The sequence below is a fragment of the Adiantum capillus-veneris genome, chromosome 1 (assembly GCF_014529385.1).
Source record: "Adiantum capillus-veneris isolate H3 chromosome 1, ASM1452938v2, whole genome shotgun sequence".
Classification (NCBI taxonomy): domain Eukaryota; kingdom Viridiplantae; phylum Streptophyta; class Polypodiopsida; order Polypodiales; family Pteridaceae; genus Adiantum; species Adiantum capillus-veneris.
This window is the reverse complement of record NC_140931.1, coordinates 97,183,787-97,208,218: the sequence shown is the minus strand read 5'-3', so window position 1 is coordinate 97,208,218 and position 24,432 is coordinate 97,183,787. Positions and strand designations below refer to the sequence as shown.

General features: G+C 45.4%; 1 protein-coding gene across 2 annotated transcripts in view; it reads right to left on the bottom strand.

Annotated features, from left to right (window-relative positions):
- RGTA1 (RAB geranylgeranyl transferase alpha subunit 1) overlaps positions 1-24,432 on the bottom strand; it is an 87,059-nt gene that overhangs the window by 20,561 nt on the left and 42,066 nt on the right. The window lies entirely within an intron of this gene.

Genomic DNA, 24,432 nt, shown 5'->3' with positions numbered 1-24,432 from the left:
ATACTGTCATCTCCGGCCTAGAGAACAATCAGCTCTCGTAAGCAATGACATGGCCTTCTTGCATTAAGACCGCGCCCAGACTACTACCCCAAGCATCACAAAATACTTCAAATGACTTTTGCAAGTCCGGCAAAGTCAAATCTGGTCCTGTAGTCAATTTCTCTTTCAATGTCTGAATGGCAATCACCTCTGTGGATCCCCACGAGAAAAGGGACTCCTTTCTGTATCAAGATATGCAAAGGGGAAGCAACCTCTACAAACTTTCGAATGAACCGTCTGTAGTACGAACACAGTCCCAAGAAGCTTTCAACTTCATGGACATTCTTCAAATCAGGCTAATCACGGATAGCGTCTATCTTGGCCGGATCCATTTGCACTCCTACTGCTGAGATTATCTCTGAAGCAGATGATCTCTGTGTTCTGCCTCATTCTTGGAGATAACAATGATATAATCAAAGAAAGTGCCAACAAATAGCCTGTACTCTCCAAAATCCTGTCCATCATCCGGTTAAATGTCGCAGCAGCATTCGTTGAGCCAAAAGGCATCACCAAAAACTCAAATAACCCAAAAAGTAGTCCGAAAGGCTGTCTTGTAGACGTCTTCCGGTGTGATTCGGATCTGATGATATCCACTCTTCAGGTCAATCCTCCTAAAGCACGAGGATCCCTGTAACCTGTAGAGTATATCACCGATCCTAGGAATCGGAAATCTGTTCTTGATGGTGATTTTGTTGAGAGCTCTATAATCGATGCACATTCTCCAAGATCCGTCTTTCTTCAAATCCAACAACAGTGGAGAGCAATACAGTGAAGTACTATGCTGGACAAGATCCTTTTCTAAGAGGTCTTTCATTGGGTTCATAATCTTTTCATTCTGTACTTGGCTCACACGGTAAGCTGGCCGGTTCGGTGGCGTGCTTCCAGGTATCATATCAATGGTCTGATCTTCAGGCCCTCTAAAAAGCAATCGGCATAAGTATGGAGAAAAATCTTGGCGTTCTTTTGTTCAGGTCAAAACATATTCAACCTTTATCCATCGTTTAGTTCTCTCCCAAAACAATGAGTAAAGAAACCGAAAGTACAATCTCTGAGCCCTTCATTTGTCAAAGTCGCTTTCTCGGCCCGGTAGTCAACCAGGGCGTAGTTTTTGTGGTACCAATGGATTCCGAGTAGAACGTCACTCGTGTGTCCTGAACACCCCTGTCATTGCAAACGAAGTTTGCCAATGCTCGGTGTAATGGCAACATCCCATCCGGGTGCCAATCAAACTACCTCCGCCTGTGGCGTCAGTCTGATAGACGTAATTCGAAATCGAGTCGCCAAGTCCAAGTGAAAAGAAGTTGGCCTTGGCTCCTTCAAAAGAGCTTCCTGATCCTTCACTTTGCCCCAAAAGCGGTAAAGTTTGTACTTTCATTCATAATATTCGGTGCAGGTTCCACGCCATGTGGTATCAGTTCTGTTTTTCTATCTGCCTTTTCTGCCACATTCCTCAGTTGCTCTCGAACTCTCAGGCCTGTCGCCGTCTTTATCATTCTGTTCTTTTTGTGCCTTTTTAGGGCACTTCCCGGAGATATGTCCATGTTCCCCGCATCCAAAGCACTTCCCCTCTCTGATGAAGCGAGCTCTCTCCTCAGGAGTAAGCTTGGGTCGTGCATCCTTTTTCTCTGGGTTGCTCTTTTTCTTTCTACTTTCATTCCCAGAAGTCTGTTCGGCTCGTTGTGTCATGGCCTCATCTGTGGGGTAGGTCAGACTGCCAGAGTGAATGGCAAAGCCCCGCTTCGCATGACTCATCAACTCTTGAATAGAAGCTGACTTCTGCTCCAAGCAGTCATCTCGGATCTCTGTAGGTAGACCCAAGGTGAACTGCTCAATCTGTTCTCTGAACGAGATCTTCTTGAATGAAGAGGCAGGTAGACAAGAGCTCATGAATCTTTCACAATAAGCATTGATTGTATCTTTCTTGGTCATCCGAAGATGGTTCCAAGCAGCTCGTATATCTCGTTCATATTCTTGCGTCAACCAAGAAGAAATAAAAAGCTTCTTAAATTTCAACCATTTAAATGGCGCTGTCTTGTTTAGAAGAAGCGTGGATGTCACAAACGGGAGCGCATAACAATATAAAATATACTCGGATAAATAGAATTTATCACTTAATATTGAAGCCAAAGGATATAGAGAGAAATAAATAGAGAGAGAGAGAGAGTGAGAAGATCGACACAGTACTGGGGACCAGAAGATGGGTTGGTCCCCCCCCCGTAATTGTATCTTTATTACTGAGAAGTTTATACAAGCACTTGAACCGAACGTATTACCACGTTCGTTCTAGAATAAGACTTGATGGTTCCCGAAAGCGTCAGCTTCCGATTCCTAGGGCAAAACCCTATTCCAAGGAACTTCCCGTTCCTTATTCCAAATCCTTGAGAACCAAGGTTCTCGCCTCTGGATCTCACCTTCCAGACTCGGGGCATGACATCCCTGCAACTCTCTTTCCCAACTCTGTTTCCAAAGTCCTCTTCCTGCAGAACAGCTCTGCTTTCCCGGACGCGAAGTCCTTGGGAATCTCAACTTCCGGATCACAACTCAAGAGACTACCTCTCTCCGATCCGTGGATCTACTTCCCAAACTTGGGTACGAAACCCTTGGGCTGACTGGCTCTAGTTCCTAAGAGCGCTTTCTCCTGCAAAGCCTCATGCCTTCCTTTGCTCCTACTCCCTCACGAAGAGGAAGTACACCTGCAATCAAATACTCAAAGATCATAACATGAAAATCGTTACCTTCAAAGTCTCGACGCTCGAAACGCAACTCAGTTCTCGAAAAAGAAATTCCCTAGAAGAGATCTCTACATAGAAAATCCTCTCTTCCAATCCTACACACAAAAGAGGTGTGTTCTCGGGTTCCTTCTCGTAAGTCAGCCCCTGTCTATGACGTTTATAGGCTGAAAACAAAGAAAAACAGAAACTTGTCGCGATGGAAACACGCTTCGTAGGCACTTCTTCGCGAGGGAACTCGCGCACTGGGTCTTGGCGACATCTGGTACACTTGGGACAGCCATGGGCATCACCGGCAACGTCTTCTTTACGGCTGAAATCTGCAGCAGCATTTCCTCCTTCCAAAGATTGGTCCTCCCCACTGAGTGAGGGCATGTGATGCTTTTATAGCTCCTAGCCACGGGCATTGTTGCTAATTGGACTATTTTCTTAATTTTTTTAATGATTAATCTCTTTTTCTAGGTGTACACTAAGAACTGTTAAAAGATTGTAGCTACAGGAAGTGCCATCAAGAACGGACAACTGTGGTGTGTCATTTGATGGGTGACGGTAAACATCGCGAAGGAGTTTCCGTAAGTTCGGTGGAAAGGGCCGGGTTACAAGTGTCCCTGATGCGTCACATGATGGGTGACGGGTGCATCAGAAAGGGGGCATTCCGTAGGCTAAGGAGGAAATCCGAACTGAGTAAGAAGATACGCGTAAGAACGCAAGCACAAGAATAAAGATGGGTTCAATGAAGCTTTTTACGAAAAGCAAGAACATTCGCGGGAGGGCAGATGCTTTCCCGCGAGGAGTCTGTGTCTACATTGCATCTGTGCCGTGTTCTGCACCCGGGGACGCCTGGAATGTGTTCGTGTAGCATTATTTTCACTAACTAAGTGAGTTTTTAAAGTTTGAACAGGTTCACACTTCATTTTATAAAGTGGCCGGTCACTTAAACTCTTATAATAAAATAAAGCAAGGCTCTCTAAAAAAACTCAGCGCTAATAAGCTACGCAGGCCAGATTCAACGATCTCTCTCTCTCTCCTCTCTCTAAAAGCGCCAGATTCAACGATCTCTCTCTCTCTCCTCTCTCTAGGGGCGCCAGGGTTCTGCTTTTTCGGCTCCTATTCCCGCCGGGTGCAAGGGCCTATAAAAAGGCAGCAAGCATTCCAGTTTTAGACACACGCCAGGAGCAACAGAAGGAGCTAGCGCTGAGGATTCTGGAGCAAGTGCTGGCGACGAAAATCAGCAAGTGTTCGTGTGACGACCGAGTACGGAGGTCACTTTTCCGAGCAAGGAGCGACAGGTATAATGTGTTGATATGCATTGAGAGTTGTTGCTTTGTGTGGTTTGTTTTGCAGGAATCTCCCTTCTTACGGGAAAGCCCCTCACGGGAAGTACGGCTTCACGCCTAAGTCCCTTACGGGAAAGTACGGCTTCGCGCCTAAGTCCCTTACGGGAAAGAACGGCCTTGTGCCCAAGCCCTTTATGGGAAAGCACGACCTTCGGGTCTAAGATTACAGAACAGAGGGGTTTCCTCGGGTTCTCGTGCTTGTATATGAATTCTCCCTGAATAAAGAATACTCTTGACGGGATTATGTTCGTAGCTTCCGGGGATTATGTTCGTATTATCAAAGGTTTGTCCGAGGATTTGCCCATGTAGCAGGACCACTTCATGATTTGACAAAGAAGAAGATTCCTTTCAGATGGGGATCGAGACAACAAGGAGCTTTTGATCGGCTCAAATACTTGCTAAGCCATGGGCCTATTTTGATAGTGTCTGACTTAAGGAAACCATTTGAGGTTCACTGCGATGCTTCAGGCGATTGCATCGAAGAAGTGCTAAACCAAGAAGGCCATGCAGTGGCCTACGAAAGCAGACGGCTTAAGGATGCAGAGTTGCATGCATCAATCTACGAAAAGGAACTCACGGCTGTGATTCACGCCTTATCCAACTGGAAGCACTATCTTCTAGGAGCGGATTTTGTGATCAAGACTGATCACCAGAGTTTGCGGTATTTTCTTACGCAAAGGAAACTATCTGAGAAGCAGATGAGATGGGCAAACTTTTTGTCTATGTTTCACTTCCAGATCCTTCACACGGCTGGGAGTAAGAATGTGGTCGTAGACACATTGTCTAGGCGGCCAAGGGTGAACGCTATCATTTCGGTGTATCATCAAGAATTAGAAGCACTACCGGATTTGTATCCGAATGATCCAGACTTCTCCACCATTTAGGGAAAGCTACATCATGGAGAGAATGAGTTTCCCTATTCCATTCGGGACAGTTATCTCTACCACCATCAGGCCATTTGTGTTGCAGAACCATTAAGAAAGAAGATCCTGGATGAAGCACACGCTTCGCCTTATGCGGGTCATCGGGGTATTCTCCCTACGACCTTAGCAATGGAAAGATATTTCTTTTGGCCTAGCCTTAAAGCAGACATTGATAAGTATGTCAGGGAATGCTTGGTTTGCCAAAAAGTGAAGTATGATCGGCATAAGACGCCTGGGTTGCTACAACCTTTACCTGTACCTAATGAACCTTGGGAAAGTATTGCCATGGACTTCATCATGGACCTCCCTAGAACTTAGACTGGAAATGACGCAATCTGGACCATTGTGGACAGGTTTAGCAAGCAAGCACACTTTATACCAGTCAAGAAAACGATCAAAGCAGATCATATGGCTAGGGTCTTTCCGGCACAGATCTTTAAGCATCATGGAATGCCTAAGTCTATTGTGAGTGATCGAGATCCTCGCATGACAGGAAATTTTTGGCGTGCTTTGATGGATAATCTTGGTACGAAGCTGAATTTTTCATCTGCCTACCATCCTCAAACGGACGGGCAAAGTGAAATAGCCAATTACACAGTATTGGATATGTTAAAAGCTTATGTGTTAGACCGGCAATCTGACTGGAAGAAATATTTGCCTCTTGTCGAGTATGCATATAACAATACCATACACTCATCGACGGGGAAAGCAGTGAGCACCTTTTGAGATTCTCTATGGTAAGCCTTTGCTTCCACCGATCCTTTTAACTAAGGATAAGATCTTTGCAGCAGATGAATTTGTCTGGGATTTGGACACAGCCTACGGGCAAGTTAGGAGAGCTATTCTACGCTCTCAGGAAAAGCATAAGAAAGTTGCAGACAAGCACAGGAGGAATCTAAACTTAACAGTCGGACAATTAGTCTTACTCAAGTTTGAGAAGGCAAGACTTAAGAAACAAGCGTCTCATAAGGGGAAGGTGGTAAAACTTTCTACCCATTATTATGGGCCGTTTAAGATCACTGAGCAAGTCAATGATGTCACCTTCCGATTAGAGCTACCGCCTAATTGGAGGATCCATAATGCTTTCCATGTCAGTTTACTCCGGCCGTATGTGGGACCGCCTCCGAGCCAGCCTAGTGCTGAGGAACCTCCTGAGGTTGAGGAAACAGAAGAAATACTCCAACCGGAGCACATAGTAAGTCATCAGGAGCGGCCTCTCAAGTCCGGAAAAATAACACGGAAGTATTTGGTTAAGTTTAAGAACTATTCGAATCTAGATGCTCAGTGGATGACGCAAGAGGAATTAGCAACTTATCCCGAGATACTGGAGGTATATATCCAAGCACTACAGTTGAGGTCAACTGTTTAGAAGCCAGAGGGATGTTGCTAATTGGACTATTTTCTTAATTTTTTTAATGATTAATCTCTTTTTCTAGGATATTTTATTGTGTACACTAAGAACTGTTAAAAGATTGTAGCTACAGAAAGTGCCATCAAGAACGGACAACTCTGATGTGTCATTTGATGGGTGACAGTAAACATCGCGAAGGAGTTTCCGTAAGTTCGGTGGAAAGGGCCGGGTTACGAGTGTCCCTGATGCGTCACATGATGGGTGACGGGTGCATCAAAAAGGGGGCATTCCGTAGGCTAAGGAGGAAATTCGAACTGAGTAAGAAAATACGCGTAAGAACGCAAGCACAAGAATAAAGATGGGTTCAATGAAGCTTTTTACGAAAAGCAGGAACATTCACGGGAGGGCAGATGCTTTCCCACGAGGAGTCTGTGTCTGCATTGCATCTGTGCCGTGTTCTGCACCCAGGGACGCCTGGAATGTGTTCGTGTAGCATTATTTTCACTAACTAAGTGAGTTTTTAAAGTTTGAACAGGTTCACACTTCATTTTATAAAGTGGCCGGTCACTTAAAAACTTTGAACAGGTTCACACTTCATTTTATAAAGTGGCCGGTCACTTTTAAGTGACCAACCCTCTTATAATAAAATAAAGCAAGGCTCTCTAAAAAAACTCAACGCTAATAAGCTACACGGGCCAGATTCAGCGATCTCTCTCTCTCCTCTCTCTAAAAGCGCCAGATTCAACGATCTCTCTCTCTCTCCTCTCTCTAGGGGCGCCAGGGTTCTGCTTTTTCGGCTCCTATTCCTGCCGGGTGCAAGGGCCTATAAAAAGGCAACAAGCGTTCCAGTTTTAGACACACGCCAAGAGCAACAGAAGGAGCTAGCACTGAGGATTCTGGAGCAAGTGCTGGCGACAGAAATCTGCAAGTGTTCGTGTGACGACCGAGTACGGAGGTCACTTTTCCGAGCAAGGAGCGACAGGTATAATGTGTTGATACGCATTGAGAGTTGTTGCTTTGTGTGGTTTGTTTTGCAAGAATCTCCCTTCTTACGGGAAAGCCCCTCACGGGAAGTACGGCTTCACGCCTAAGTCCCTTACAGGAAAGTACGGCTTCGCGCCTAAGTCCCTTACGGGAAAGAACGGCCTTGTGCCCAAGCCCTTTATGGGAAAGCACGACCTTCCGATCTAAGATTACAGAAGGGAGGGGTTTCCTCGGGTTCTCATGCTTGTATATGAATTCTCCCTGAATAAAGAATACTCTTGACGGGAGGGGGGACCAGCCGATCTTCTGGTCCCCAATACTGTGTCGATCTTCTCCCTTCTCTCACATTTGCAAAGTATTTTATTTTTCAAATTTCTAAGTGCTCGTATACGCTCCCGTTTTGTGACAAGCACGAATAGCTGCTCGCTAGAGATCGCAACCGTTTTTTTTTTTTTCCGCTATTCTGCCAGAAAAAGAGAGAGAAAACGATGGGTAATCTGTTGCCTTATTTATCAGATGGCTGCCCACTTATTAAGTGGGTGGCCGGCATATTTTAAAAATAGTCTGAACCTGCCCAAAAACTCAATAAAACCTAATAATTAAAAAACAATGCTTTCACAGCACTTCCCAGGCGTCCCTGGATGCAATCACATGCACAGTTGCAAGGCAGACATAGACTTCCTCGCGGGAAAGCATCTGCTTTCCCGAAAAGCAATCCCGCTTTCTCAAAAAGCATCTGTTTTTCCTCAAAGTTTCCTCTGAACCCATCTTCATTCAAGTGCTTGCTTTTTCCTTGTGCACAATTCTAACACAGTTCGGAATTTCCTCTTGACTATGGATATCCCCTTTCCGATGCACCCGTCACGTATCTTGTGACGCATCAGGAATACCCATCACCTAGTCCTTTCCTACCGAACTTATGGTACAATCTCTTTCGCGATGCTCTATGTCGCCCATCCTATGACGCATCAGAGATGTCCGTTCCCGGATGGTCGGATACTTCTTTCCGATGCTCCCTGTCACCCATCCGATGTGACGCATCAGAAGTACCCGTTCCTGGTGGCCTTACAGATATTCCCGTTCTCAGTGCTCCCGTCATTACTTTGAATGACGCACTAGGAATACTCTGTACTCGGATGTCTCCAGTGAGAAAAACCCTCTCACTTAAAATTTCAATAATTCATTTAGAATTATTTTTCATGTTGTTCCAAGCGAGAAAACCCTCACTTATAAATCGAATTATTTTTCTGTCAGATAAAGCCAATTTAGCAACAGTGTACCACCAAGTACGAGCATTCCCCTTAAAGTAAGAAGCAGCTCTCCGAATCTTGGAGTGCTCTTAATAGCGTCCTCCCGCGAAAGCGATGTCAAACTGCTGTAAAAGACAAAGCCTTCGAAGCATCTGAGTATCTTGAAAAAGTCTCAAACTTGATCGAGTGGCCACCTTCCTTAAACTCTCGGACTTTCTTCCTTTTATCTTCGAGACAGTCATATTGGTTGGCTTTGTAAAAATTCTTCTTGTTCGCATAAAAGTTTCCCTCATCGGAATCTGAGCTGTCTGTAGACCAATCCTCAGTAGAACTGTCAGTCTCTGGGCGAGATTTAGCCTTCTTTGCCTTTTTCTTGCCCTTTCCAAAGCTTTGTTTTGTGCTTCGCTTTTTACCTTTTCTGTCTTCTTCGCTCGAATCTGAAGAGCTAGAAGAACTGTCAGAAGAAGAAGAAGAAGAAGAAGAACTGGATACTCCTTCAAATCGAACACGCTTCTTCTGTTTCTTTGCCTTGTCAAATGTCGACTGACGACCCAAATACCCGGGAAGTCAGTGCTTTTCTTCTGCTTTTTGCCTTGCTTTTTGGCTTTCCTTTGCGCGTCAAAAAGCTGAGCAATCCGTGCATCAACTACCTCTTGTAATTCCTTCTCTGAATACTGTTTGTTATCAAAAGGTTTCTTGAGAGCGGGTTTCAGGGGTGGTGTAGTGGTTTTCTGCCACTGCGCATGCACTTCTTGAAAAGAAGTCTCGCTCATATATTTTGCCAATTTCGGATCCTTCGCAAAATTGAGCATCATCTTTGTTGCATCGCCAATAATTGACGACGCTCCATCTCTCGTCCCTCCGCCTGAGTAGGCCGAGGCGGGCCATACTCTCTATCGGAATCTTCGTTGTGATCCCTGCCCGCATCTCCAGATGCAGAGGGAGTCGACTGATCCTTGCGTGAAGCCATAGGTGCCGCGGAAAAAAAAAAATTGGGGATCGGATTTCTCATAGAAGAGAAATCAACCGTGCTCTGCCAATCAAGAATCAATCACCACAACACTATATAACCACTTCAAAACAATTCACAGATTACAATAGATTTGCATTGGCCCGACGGAGTTCCGTGCCTAGAGATATTGGCCCCAAAGACTGGCGCCCCTCTCGGTATTTCTTTATGTATTAAATCAATGTCAAAGTACAAAGAGCGGTTAGGGTTTCACTCTCAGACTCTGCGTCCAGATGCTCTGAGAAGTGAGCCCTCAACCACTTATTTAAAGTTTACAAGGGATGCCCAAAAGCAGAGCCCCAAAAGCTTCAAAAATAAAGCAGAATCTATTTCTCTCAAACCCTCTTTACGTAAAAATAAAGCAGATCATCTTCTCTCTCTCTCCTTGGCCATTTGCGTAGCCAAAAAGCTGCAATAGCGTCGCTCAGCTCGGCTTTTTCTAATCCCGCAAATTCTGAAAATTCCGTACTACTGCCACGTGGCATATTAGCCGCCAGATTTGGGTTTCCAGCCACTTTAGGGTTTCAACCAGCAGTTAGGGTTAGGGTTTCTGCAAATTAGGGTTTTTGGCAAAAATTAGGGTTTCTGTTGTCGATAGCCACATCATCACTTTGTGACAACGCACATCTCAGGTGCTCCGCACGTAATGGGACAGTTCCCCTATAAATCGGACGAGTTTTCACGAGAGAAAACTCTTTGTTTTCGCATTCCTTAGCGATGGAACTGTGCGTACCTGAAGGGGATTAGAAATTAGCTAATCCGGTTCTTGCACAGAAGGCTCTTGCCTTGGCAAATGCGCATAAAACCCCCATAATTGTACATGGTCATTTGAGAAGCCCAACTAGCGGGGCTTTACCATATGTGCAAAGGGGGGAGAGAGATGCGGGCGAGCAAATCATCATGCTACATAGAGCAAGGGAGAAGGCAAGCTTTCCATTAAAGTTGTGAACACCTGCCCCCACTACTCACACACTGTAGCACACTTATTGTGAGTTGAAATCGGCCCCCTCTTGAAATGGGGGCCCCCTCTTGCTTATGCTTCTGGCAATTGCATCTAGAGCAGCCATGTGTCCAGTTTGCCTCTTTTGAGTTAATTTCCTAGTACCCACCAACTTATAAGTGTCGCGAGGGGCCTAAATGACTTTGAACTGCTCGGATTCCAGTGCCGATTGGCCCAACCAACTCGTGGTGACCTGCCCTTCCCGACTGCGGGTGAAACTCTCGGCTGTCAGTCGTTTTTCACACTGGCCATACAATGTCCGGCTATTTGCAACTTCAAAGAGAGGGTCCCAAAAATTAAACAAAAATCATTGAAAGAAACCAACAACTCAAGTTAGCAATTGCCACGTCCTCGTGACACAGAGTTACTAGGGAGCTTTTTGAGACAGTGGGGCAACACCATGCGCACACCAGCATCAGCCAGTTGAAGAGACCCGACGAGTCGATTGCTTCAGAGCCTGAGAATATGTGTGCAGTTGCTACTGACTTTTATCGTGATCTGTTGTCAGCTGAGCCTCATTCAGAGCGTCAAGATGCATGCAAAGAGCAAGTTTGGGCACAGATGCCTTGCCTTGTTACTGAGGAGATGCGACAACGACTTGAGCTTCCTCTCCAGCTAGAGGTGCTCCATTGAGGCCCCCCGGAGGTACTTGTCCAAGGGAGGATGGTTTGACTCCCAACTTTTTCTTGGAGTATTGAGACTCGATTGATTCAGATCTCTGCAGCGCATTCCAGTATGTTTTGCACACTCACGAGATCCCTAGCAGGATGAGTGAGGATATGATCTAGGAGGCTCCGTGGATGAGATTCGCCACTGGCGACCATCACTATTCTCAACTCATCCTAGAAAATTCTGACAAAGGCTCTAAGCTTGAGGATTCAGCCACTACTAGAGAGCATTATACATGGGACCCAGACAGGTTTTATCAAAGAGCGTAGTATCCTTGACAACATCTTCACTTTCTGGGAAGTGGCTGCCCTCGCGCATCTCCGAGGAGAGGATCTAGTGATACTCCTCGATTTTGAGAATGCCTACGACAGAGTTGACTATGACTTCCTCGAGGGCACTCTGCGTAGAGATCAGAGGCGTGTCAGCTCTCTACAGACGTGCGAACAATCAGGTGCTCTTAGGAAGGGGAAGAGGGGAACACTTCATGCTCACGCGTTCGGTCACACAGGGTTGCCCTCTAGCCCCCTTCCTCTTTCTGTTCTATGTTGAGGTGATGAGCAGATTTTAAACTCCTCAGCAGGTTGGCTTGCATGGCCTCGAGCTCCCTATTAGGACAGATGAGCTCCTTGACGTTAGTTTGCTGACGTGTACTTGGAGGGCCAAGATGCCAATATGCACAGGTGTGAGCACGCTCTTGAGGTGTTTTGTTGTGCATCATGGTGTCACAAAGTGATGACGTGGCGGATAACAGAAACCCTAATTTCTGCCAGAAACCCTAAAATTCCTGCAAACCCTAATTTCTGCCAAAAACCCTAATTTTCGGAAATCGCGGAGGTTGAGAGAAAAAATATATATATATTTATTTATTTATTTATTTATTTATTTATTTAAAATGATGAGCGACGCGAATTTTGCTTTTTACTCTACGCAAGAGAAAAGGAAGAGAATGCTTTTTTTAACAAAAAAGTTAAAAAAAAAGGAGAGCTTGAGAGAGAAGACCTTTTGAGCTCTTATGCTTTTAATTGGAAAGCTTTTGGGGCTCTCCTTTTGGGCATCCCTTGTAATCTTTAAATTAGTGGTGAGGGCCTCACTTCTCAGAGCATCTGGACGCAGAGTCTGAGAGTGAAACCCTAGCCACTCTCTTGTACTTTGATCTGATTAATATAAAAAGAAATACCGAGAGGGGCGCCAGTCTTTGGGGCCAATATCTCTAGGCACGAAACTCCACCGGGCCAGTGTACATCTATTGTGATCTGTGACTTGTTTTGAAGTGGTTTTTTGGTGTTGTCACGGTTGATTCTTGACTTGGAGTGTCCAAGTCTGTTACAGTGGTATCAGAGCACGGCCGATTTCTCTTCTACGAGAAATCCGATCCCCAATTTTTTTTTCCGCAGCACCTATGGCTTCAAGCAATAATCAATCGACTCCCTCTGCATCTGGAGATGCGGGCAGGGATCACAACGAAGATTATGGCACGGAGTATGGCTCGCCTAGGCCTACTCAGGCGGAGCAGCAAGAGATGGAGCGTTGTCAATTGATTGGCGATGCAGCAAAGATGATGCTCAATTTTGCCAAGGACCCGAAGATGGCAAAATATATGAACCAGACCTCTTTGGAAGAGGTACAGACGAAGCGTCGTCAATTGATTGGCGATGGAGCAAAGATGATGCTCAATTTTGCCAAGGACCCGAAGATGGCAAAATATATGAACCAGACCTCTTTGGAAGAGGTACAGACAGAGTGGCAGAGAACCACAACACCACTCCCGAAACCCGCTCTCAAGAAACCTTCTGCCTCCAAGAAATATAGGGAGAAGGAACTGGAGAACGTGGTTGATGCACCGATTGCTCAGCTTTTCGACGTGCAAGAGAAAGACAAAAAGCACGGCAAAAAGCAAAAGAAAGGCACTGACTTCCCGGGATATTTGGGTTGTCGGTCGACATTCGACAAGGCAAAGAAACAGAAGAAGCGTGTCAAGTTCGAAGGCTTACCCAGTTCTTCTTCTTCTTCTGACAGTTCTTCTAGCTCCTCAGACTCGAGCGAAGAAGACAGAAAAAGCAAAAAGCCAAGCAAGAAACAAAGCTTCGGAAAGGGCAAGAAAAAGGCAAAGAAAGCTACATCTCGCCCAGAGACTGACAGTTCTACTGAGGACTCGTCTATAGACAGCTCAGACTTCGATGACGGAAACTTTTATGCGAACAAGAAGAATTTTTTTACAAAGCTAACCAGTATGACTTTCTCGAACATAAAAGCAAGAAAGTCCGAGAGTTTAAGGAAGGTGGCCACTCGATCAAGTTTGATACTTTTTCAGGATACTCAGATGCTTCGAAGGCTTTGTCTTTTATACAGCAGTTTGACATCGCTTTTGCGGGAGGACGCTATTCAGAGCACTCCAAGATTCGAAGAGCTGCCTCTTACTTTAAGAGGAATGCTCGTACTTGGTGGTCCACGCTTCTTTTAAACAAGACTGCGCTAGTTAAATGGCTGAAATTTAAGAAGCTTTTTATTTCTTCTTGATTGACGCAAGAATATGAACGAGATATACGAGCTGCTTGGAACCATCTTCGGATGACCAAGAAAGATACAATCAATGCTTATTGTGAAAGATTCTGGAGCTCTTTTCTACCCGCCTCTTCATTCAAGAAGATCTCAATCAGAGAACAGATTGAGCGGTTTACCTTGGGTCTACCTGCAGAGATCCGAGATCACTGAATGGAACAGAAGTCAACTTCTATTCCGGAGTTGATGAGTCATGCGAAGCGGGGCTTTGCCATTCACTCTGGCAGTCTGACCTACCCCACAGATGAGGCCATGACACAACGAGCCGAACAGACTTCTGGGAATGAAAGTAGAAAGAAAAAGAGCAACCCAGAGAAAAAGGATGCACGACCCAAGCTTACTCCTGAGGAGAGAGCTCGCTTCATCAGAGAGGGGAAGTGCTTTGGATGCGGGGAACATGGACATATCTCCGGGAAGTGCCCTAAAAAGGCACAAAAAGAACAGAATGATAAAGACAACGATGGGCCTGAGAGTTCGAGAGCAGCTGAGGAATGTGGCAATAAAGGCAGATAGAAAAACAGAACTGATACCACATGGCATGGAACCTGCACCGAATATAATGAATGAAAGTACAAACTTTACCGCTTTTGGGGCAAAGTGAAGGATCAGGAAGCTCTTTTGAAGGAGCCAAGGCCAACTTCTTTTCACTTGGAATTGGCCGCTCGATTTGGAATTACGCCCGACAGACTGACGCCACAGGCGGAGGTAGTTTGACTGGCACCCGGATGGAATGTTGCCATTACACCGAGCATTGGCAAACTTCGTTTGCAATGACAGGGGTGTTCAAGGCACGCGAGTGACGTTCTACTCAGGATCCCTTGGTACCACAAGAACTACGCCGCGGTTGACTACCGGGCCGAAAAAGCGACTTTGATAAATGAAGGGCTTAGAGATTGTACTTGATGAACTTCAATTTCTTACTCATTCTTTTGGGAGAGAATTGAACGATGGATAAAGGTTGAATATGTTTTGACCTGATCAAAAGAACGCCAAGATTTTTCTCTACACTCATGCCGATTGCTTTTCAGAGGGCCTGAAGATCAAACCATTGATATGATACCTGGAAGCACGCCACCGCATCGGCCACCTTACCGTGTGAGCCGAGTACAAAATGAAAAGATTATGAGCCCAGTGAAAGACCTCTTGGAAAAGAGTCTTGTCCAGTCTAGTACTTCACCGTATTGCTCTCCAGTGTTGTTGGTTTTGAAGAAACACGGATCTTGGAGAATGTGCATCGATTATAGCACTCTCAACGAAATCACCATCAAGAACAGATTTCCGATTCCTAGGATCAATGATATACTCGAAAGGTTACAGGGATCCTCGTGCTTTAGCAGGATTGACTTGAAGAGTGGATATCATCAAATCAAGATAGCGCCAGGAGATGTTTACAAGACAGCTTTTCGGACGACTTTTGGGTTATTTGAGTTTTTGGTGATGCCTTTTGGCTTAACCAATCCTCCTGCGACATTTAACCGGATGATGGACAGGATTTTTTGAGAGTACAGACTATTTGTTCGCACTTTCTTTGACGACATCATTGTTTTCTCCAAGAATGAGGTAGAGCACAGAGATCATCAGCTTCAAGTCTTTCAGGCATTACGAGATCACACGTTAGGGATTAATGCAAAGAAAAGTGAATTTTTCCTACCAGAGATACACTTTTTGGGACACATTGTGTCAGCAGCAGGAGTGCAAATGGACCCGGCCAAGATAGAGACTATCCGTGATTGGCCCGATTTGAGGAATGTCCATGAAGTTAGAAGCTTCTTGGGATTGTGTTCGTACTACAGGCGGTTCATACGAAAGTTTGCAGAGGTTGCTTCCCCTTTGCATATCTTGACACAGAAAGGAGTACCTTTCTCGTGGGGATCCACAGAGGTGACTCCCTTTCAGACCTTGAAAGAGAAATTGACTACGGGACCAGTTTTGACTTTGCCGGACTTGCAGAAGTCATTTGAAGTATATTGTGATGCTTGTGGTCGTAGTCTGGGTGCGGTCTTGGTCAAGAAGGCCATGTCATTGCTTACGAGAGCCGATTGTTCTCTAGGCCGGAGATGACAGCACAGATTTATGAGAAAGAGCTTTTGGTGGTTATCCATGCTCTTACTCAGTGGCGGCATTACCTACTGGGAGCGGATTTTACTGTCTTTATAGACCATCAGAGTTTGCGCTACTTCTTGTCATAGAAGCAGCTTTCGAAAAAGCAGATGCGGTGGGCGAACATCTTGTCACAGTTTCACTTCCAGATTGTCCATGAGCAAGGACAGAAGAATGTGGTGGCAGATGCTTTGTCTCGCAAGCCGTTGGATTTGGCTATTTCCGCGATACATCATAGGAGCTTCGAGGATATGGTCGATCAGTATGCCACAGACACAGATTTTGCAAATATTTTCACACGGATACGGGATGGGGAGACAGTAGCTGGATACTCTCTTCGGGAAGGCTACTTGATGAAAAAAGACTATGTTGTGCGTTACACAATCGTTGAGGGCAAAGGTTATGACCGAATGCCACTGTCCACCTTTTACGGGTCACTGCAGCATTGCTACCACCATGAAGGGGGTAGAGAGATACTTCTTTTGGCCGAGACTCAAAAAGGATGTGGAAGAGTTTGTGCGCAGTTGCTTAGTATGCCAGAAGGTCAATTTTGACAGGCATAAGGCACAGGGATTGTTAAAGCCTTTACCCATACCCACCCGCCCCTGGAAAAGTATTGAAATGGATTTCATTTTAGATCTCCCAAGAACACAGAATGATCACGATGATTTTCCGATTACATGGCACGTCTGAGACCATTGTCTCCGAGAGAGACCCCAGATTTCTGAGTTTGTTTTCAAGGCAATTTGGGAGAACATTGGCACGCAGTTGCAGCTCTCGTCATCGTTCCACTTGCAGACTGATGGGCAATTTGAGATTGCCAATTCAGTGATTTTAGATTTATTGAAGTCTTGTATCTCGGATCAGAAGACTCAATGGGAAAAGAACTTACCTTTGGTGGAATTTGCCTACAAAAACACGATACACTCTTCGACGAGGAAGACGTCATGTGAGATTGTTGAAAGTGCTGCGAAGGTTCCATCCTTCCTGAGCACGAAAGATTAGATATTTGAAGCGGATGAAGATTCGCGAGATTTGGATACGGCTTTTGCCAAGGTTCACGAGACTTTGCAGGAGTCTCAAGAACGACAGAAAAAGGCAGCGGATCGCCATCGTCGCGACTTGAAACTGAAGGAGGAGGATTGGGTGCTCTTACTTTTGAGAAGGCACGCCTAAGAAAGAAAAAGGGAAAGGAGAGGCTTTTTCCAAAGCTTAGTATGCGATACTACGGACCTTTCCAAATAATTGAAAAGATAAATGATGTCTCCTTCCGATTGAAACTGCCAGATACTTGGAGGATTCACAATGCATTGCATGTGAGTCTCTTGAAACCTGTTAAGGGTGATATGCCTGATGAGCAACCCGCAGTGGAAGAAAACGAGGAGACCCTTGTTCCTGAACAGATATTGGCACATACGGATACAAAGAAAGGTAAAGTCCGAAGGCGGTTCTTGGTTAAGTTCAAGAACTTTCCTGCATTTGATGCCAAGTGGATGGAGGAGGAGGACCTAGCAGATACTCCTCGGATTGTGAAACTTTACCTCGATGTTTTGGTTTAGCATGGTCTACTCCAAACGAAACCCAGAATTCAGCTTGGCCGGAGAGCTAGTGCAGTGGGATGCACAAGAGGGGAGTCACTCCGCTCCTTTGTCAACAGATGCCTTGATTTTGATACTACAATCACTGATGTCTCTTTGAGCTTCAGGGATACTGAGAGTTGACAGTATTCTGCTTGATGACTTTATGAAATGGAATTCCTGATTATGATACTGATTTGTTCTTGACTTCTTGTGAGTGCAAGAACTGATAGACGAAATGACTGCACCATTTTGGTCTACTTGATCTCGAATAGACATGGTTGCAATAGGGGTTAGTCAATCGGACATCGATGAGGTCCTGATTGGACCTAGATGTGATTGCTAGGTACATTGCCGATAAATCATGGTCTAAGATCCGAATGAATGTTGAATGTCATGTGATGTCCTGTGATGTCCTGTGATGTGACTGTCGATTTTGTACATGTGCTAGATGTGTGTTCCTAGTACGTAGGTACTAACAGTCAGTGTCTGCTAAGACGGTTTATGGCTTTTGTCGGTGTTGCAAGCGCAATCGCGGTCAATTACAATGCTTTCAAGAGGGGGGTATGTCACAAAGTGATGACATGGCGGACAGTAGAAACCCTAATTTCTGCCAAAAACCCTAAAATTCCTGCAAACCCTAATTTCCGGAAATTGCGGAGGCTGAGAAAAAAAATTAAAAATTAAAATAATGAGCGACGCGAATTTCGCTTTTTACTCTACGCAAGAGAAAGGGAAGAGAATGCTTTTTTTAACAAAAAAAGGAGAGCTTGAGAGAGAAGAGCTTTTGAGCTCTTATGCTTTTAACTGGAAAGCTTTTGGGGCTCTGCTTTTGGGCGTCCCTTGTAATCTTTAAATTAGTGGTGAGGGCCTCACTTCTCAGAGCATCTCGACGCAGAGTCTGAGAGTGAAACCCTAGCCACTCTCTTGTACTTTGATCTGATTAATATAAAAAGAAATACCGAAAGGGGCGTCCGTCTTTGGGGCCAATATCGGGCCAGTGTACATCTATTGTGATCTGTGACTTGTTTTGAAGTGGTTATTTGGTGCTTTCGCGGTTGATTCTTGACTTGGAGTGTCCAAGTCTGTTACACACGGGCACTGATCAACTGGAGGAAGACAGTACCTTTCTAGGTTGGTTGTGTTCGTACACTTAATTGTTCGCCAGGTGAAGGTTTTAGATCGATTCCCCCAAGGACTGCAGTTCGTTACTTGGGTTGTTAGGTTGGCCTGGACTTGTCCCCTGAGCAGCAAACTCCTCCCCTCCTCCTGTCCATTAGGAGGAAGTTGTTGCATTGGAGTTCGGCAGGGCTCTCTTTGGCAGGCAAGGTTGTAGTGGCCAACCAGGTGTTGTTGGCTACTATGTGGTACATCACGTCTTGCTGGATCTTCTCGAGCTCCTAAATCAGCCAACTAGAGCGGCTGATCGGGAACTTTCTTAGGTCATGGCGCGACACCTAGTTAGCCCGAGCCAAAGTAGCCTCGTAGGTCATCACCTTACCATGTTCTCAGGGGGGATTGAGAATCATAGACCGAGTTCGACAGAGCAAAGCCCTTCTTGGGAAGTTTGTTGTCAAAGGACTGCTTCTAGGGGAGAAGCCTTGGAAGGAGTTGTTGCTTCACCGACTTCGAGCTCGAGTCCCTCATGCAGGAGGCCCTTGGAGCCCTTCCATCAAATGGATCTTCACAGAGATGCGCAGCGTTGGTCTGAGCAGGAGATTGGAGAATCGGTTTGCTACGAGCCTGCTTCGGTCTTGGGAGCAACTAAGGAACCCCATGGTTTGCACTTAAGAGAGGCCACTTGGTTAGTAGGCCTCATGTTTCCTAGAGTCCCATGGCAAATGGCCCTGCCCGCACTCTCGACGACTAGCTTCAGTTTTCAGGTTTGCCTGAGGAGCCACAGAGCATCCAGCTACGAGGTATGAGAGGGGTGCAGAGCATGTGCCAGGACATTATAGAGGCTTTACCAGCTGAGTCGCTCACCCCTCTATCTAGAGAGGGCAGCTCCCAGATGGATGGGGGCCTTCACCCGACTGGAGGTCCTCATCGCAGTTCGTGCTTGCTCAGAGTCCGTACCCCCTATGTTCTTAGAGATCCACGGAGAGGGTCGCCTACACAGAGTCTAAGTAGAGGCTCCACAGGTTGCAGAGTGTTGTTTTCAGAGGATACGAGTAGTGGGGGCATCTGTGGGAGGACTTGTGTCATAGATCCTGACCCAGCAACTCTTGCGACAGGACACTAGCGGCTTTGGGCTTGGGAGAGCTGCCCTCTGGCAGGAGTGCAGTGGGACCCTAGAGAGTGGTTTTGAAGAGACTCCTTCTCTCCAACCGGTCACCCTGGGATCCCCTTTGGCGGCTTTGGGCTTGGGAGAGCTGCCCTCTGGCAGGAGTGCAGTGGGACCCTGGAGAGTGGTTTTGAAGAGACCCCTTCTCTCCAACCGGTCACCCTGGGATCCCCTCTGGCGGCTTTGGGCTTGGGAGAGCTGCCCTTTGGCAGAAGTGCAATGGGACCCTGGAGAGTGGTTTTGGAGAGACCCCTTCTCTCCAGCCGGTCACCTTGGGATCCCCTCTAGCGGCTTTGGGCTTGGGAGAGCTACCTTCTCGCAGGAGTGCAGTGGGACCTTGGAGAGTGGTTTTGGAGAGACCCCTTCTCTCCAACCGGTAACCCTAGGATCCCCTTCTTTCAATACACTGTTTGACTAGGGCGACACATACTAGCGGCACGGAGAGAGGCTCGTGTTGCTGCAGCACTTCATTGGCAGCAAGAGGGTCTCATAGCTAAGTTCTTGTCAAGTTGTTGGGAGCGGTTTTGGGACTCCAGACAACCGAGGCGAGTCACTTTGTTCCAGTGGCTAGTCGCACACAGAGCTAGAGCAATGGGGGAGCTGGCTAGTACATAGTGGCTTGTCAGCAAGCTATGAAACTTGTGACCATCCTTTGGAGAGTCAGCGTCACTCTCTGTGGGACTGCCCCATGGCACAGCACGTTTGGCTTCGGGTACTTCGATTGATGCCAGCTCTTTCCACAATAGACAATACACTTGGGGTGTTGCAGCCTGGTCCACCCTTACGGGCCCTGGGATCCATTTTGAGCTAGCCTCCACCAACAATGAAAGTGATCGAGGGGGGTCGACCTACACTTCAGACTGCCACAGAGTTTACCCCCCGAGGAGTGCTGCAATGAGAGAGAGGTGTGTTGGGAGCTCGTCTGTGGCTTGACACTTTGGTTCATTTGGCGGGCCCGTTGCTTCTGCATCTTCGAGGCTCACCCTGTCCTGTCGGCGGAAACTGTTCATGACTTTTGGTTGGAGCTGATTCATACTCCCATGGGAGAGTCTCCCCATGCTTTTGATGTAGCCCTCTCTAGTAGAGGTGGTTTGTAGCCCTATGGGCAGTTTTCTTAACTAATTGAAGGATCTTTTTCTTGGAGAGAAAAAAATTCTACCCATAACTTATATATACCTTCATAAGTTCAGAATAGTCTAAACTCACGAATTATAAGAGGGAATAAAGCACTCATGAACTATAAAAGCAAGGGACTAAGAAAAGAAAAGAAAAACAAAAACAAACAAACAACACAAACTAAATCACTTTGTTTGCTACGAAACAAAACATTATTAACTTAAAAATGTTTTTAGAAAAGGTATGTGTAAAATAAGTTGATGCAAGTTACTTGGCTTAACACAGGTACTCAACTTTAAGCAAAAAAGGATAAGACATCTTAAAAACTTAATCCTAAAAATCAAACTTCACACAACAACTTCTAACGGAACACATTCTTAAGTCCTCGGGTAAGCTAAATACCAAATCGAAAAATGAATACTACTACAAACCTACGAAGAGCAAAGAACCAAACTTGACAATATGTGATCTCAACTTCGCTGCTCGTCCAAACAGGAAGAATAGATTATCACCTTTATCATGCATAGCTTGGACAACAGCTATGACATCCCTACTCACGTCGTCAATGCCCAAGAGTAGGTGCAAGTTTATATAGAGGTCATTCATGCTTTGAACGTACTCTACAAAACCAACGAGCTGAGTTTCTATCACCCTCCGGAGGTGATGGGCATACTCAGCCATGATAAAGGCTAGCAATTTGTCAAGCTATAGTAAAAATACTAGAAGCGCTAAAGATCAAAACAACAACATAAGGTGTTATTAAGTCAAACAATAAGTGGGCTTTTTAGCTCCCCACTTCTATTGAATTCACTACTAATTATCTTGAACATTCCAAAGGAAGAAACATTAAAAATAAACTTACTACGATGCAAAAATGAACGAACATTTTTCATGATTCTTTTGAATGAGTATCCTTCCTCCTTGATGAACTTCGTGACATTCTCTCGAAGCATCACAACAGAACCTACCAATTTTGCAAAGCTTCCAACAGTTCTTGTACTACATGTTACCACCTTTGATGCCTCACGGTTTCCCTCCTCCAGCACCAAAAAGTGCAAGGGCCTCTTCTAGATAGCCTACACAATCTTCTATCCCTATTGGGAAAGTCTTCAAACATATGGCTACCCCATCAAATTTCTCATCACCAGTGCCACCACCACAATTTGGAGCCCGTACGCGTACCCCTATTATCTATCTCTAGGACTTGCACTAAATCACCCCAAACATTTCAAGGATTGTGGATCTACGGTAAAAATTTCACTTTTTCGGAAGTGACAAATCAGAAGGAAGGATTACAGTTCCTTCAGCAATTTGACAATATCTATTCATTGGGGAACTACGCAGAAGAATTCAAAATGTCTCGAGCAACCGCTTTTCTCAAAGACAATGCTATGCAGTGGTGGAGTTCTATAGCCACAAAGCCTCAAGGACTTGGCAAGCTTTCAAGAATATTTTTTTTCCAAAGTCGCACGACCTCCTTGTTTGAAGTGCAACTTGTACAAAATGGGGTAACTTGAAAATGGTCGCCACTGGATGACTACAACCAAAGGTTTTTGGACATCTACCTCCCAATCTCTTTCTTCAAACTCATAACCTTGGAGGACCAGCGTAAGCGCCACAAGGTTTTTGAACATCTACCTCCCGGTCTTTCTTCAAATTGATAACCTTGGAGGACCAGTGTAAGCACTACACCATCATCCGACTACCATCACCACTTCAGGAACATTGTTTGTCCAAGCAAGTCTCTACCATACAAGAGCTCATGGAACAAGGTACGGTTGGTTACAAATTGATGAAGGGAAGACTGGAATTTACAACTAGGACCAACCGGCACTACACAGACTCCTTGACCATGACGCACAAATTTCCAAGTTTCTCGCGACACTTCAACTCCACCTGCACGACCTCACTTGACCACTCGCCAACGAGCTACTCTTCAACAAGAAGGCAAGTGCTTCGAATGATTCCAAAAAGGACGCACTTCCTCTGTTTGTCCCCATAAACCCCTCCCACCAAGAAAGTCAAAACCACAATGGTCTTCCAGATATTTATGTCATTTTTGTACCCGATGCTTGTCCCAATGGGCTTGTTCCAGATAGTTATGTCATTTCTGTACTCGATGCTTCCAAGGAATTGTGCAAAGCTTATGGAAAGATTCAAGGCCACAAAGCACTTATCTTCTTTGATCCAGGAGCCACCACAACAACAATGACCCCTCTGGACAAAGGGAGGGTCTTGTCGCACCGAATACTCCACGAAAAAGATATCATGGGTCCATTCCTCAAAGCTCTACTCGAGATCTCCATGGGCCTAAATCATAAAAGTATCTCGATAGCCACATGGATAATCTTGGTGCCAAAGGTTTACCCTAAAAGGCTTTGCTTGAGATTCCACAGGCCTAAAGCATAAAATTAACTTGGCAGCCACATGGAAAATGGACATTAGATGTAGAAGCAAACCCAGAATAGCAATCCTAACCCCCCTTCTGCACAAAGACTCCATTTGTCACAATTTTGTGGCTTTATTACATTACCTTCTTAGTTTGTAGCTCATCATGGATGCAAATTGAAGAATGACCAGCCAAGGGAACCCCTATCGTCAATTGGTCACAATTCTTCCCAAAGGTCGTGCCTCTTCTCCGAATAGCCACACTCCAGCAATCAGCTGCCTCCCTTTGCCAATAGGTTTGCCTCTTCATTGAATGAACAGCCAAGGGAACCCCTATCGTCAATTGGTCACGATTCTTCCCAAAGGTCGTGCCTCTTCTCCGAATAGCCACACTCCAGCAATCAGCTGCCTCCCTTTGCCAATAGGTTTGCCTCTTCATTGATTGGTTGCATCTCTTCACTGAAAGGATGTTTCTAGTAGCCTAAAGACATGTTTTTTGATGGTCAGATGTGTCTCTTCATGTCCTGTATAAGCAGCCTATTGTAACATAGTTTAACCAACTCAAGCAATCAATCAGCCGGTCCATCTGAGTTCTCACTGTTTGAGTCTCTTAGTTTCAAATTTTAATGTTCAAGTTCTGAGTTTTCAAATTATGAAGCTAGAATCACCCTAAATCCTCACATTGCCCACAACACATTGAAGTTCGCCTACCATATTCTCAATCTTGCATTTGCGTTACTAAAGTGCTCACTTGTTTGCTCCTAATCCTTAGTGCTTTGCTCCATTGTAACACATATTTGTTCGTACTTTTGCTTGAACAGCACACGAAAAATATTGGTTTTGATACAACTGCAACAACTTGAATAACTTGAATGTAAAGGAAAGAAGGATGGTGGAGAGATTCTGGCACACGGGAGATAGAGAGCTCCTGCATAAGTGAGAGTCATCAGCACTAAACCACCACAGTTAAGACCCTAATAGATACTTCTTTTATAAAGTAGAACTGGGAGGACTCCAATTCAGCAAGGTGCATCATAAGAACAGACACCTATGATGATTCCTAAAAAGGCCCCTAAGCCCTGTTTTTACACGCTGAGGGCTCTCATCGAAAACAGAA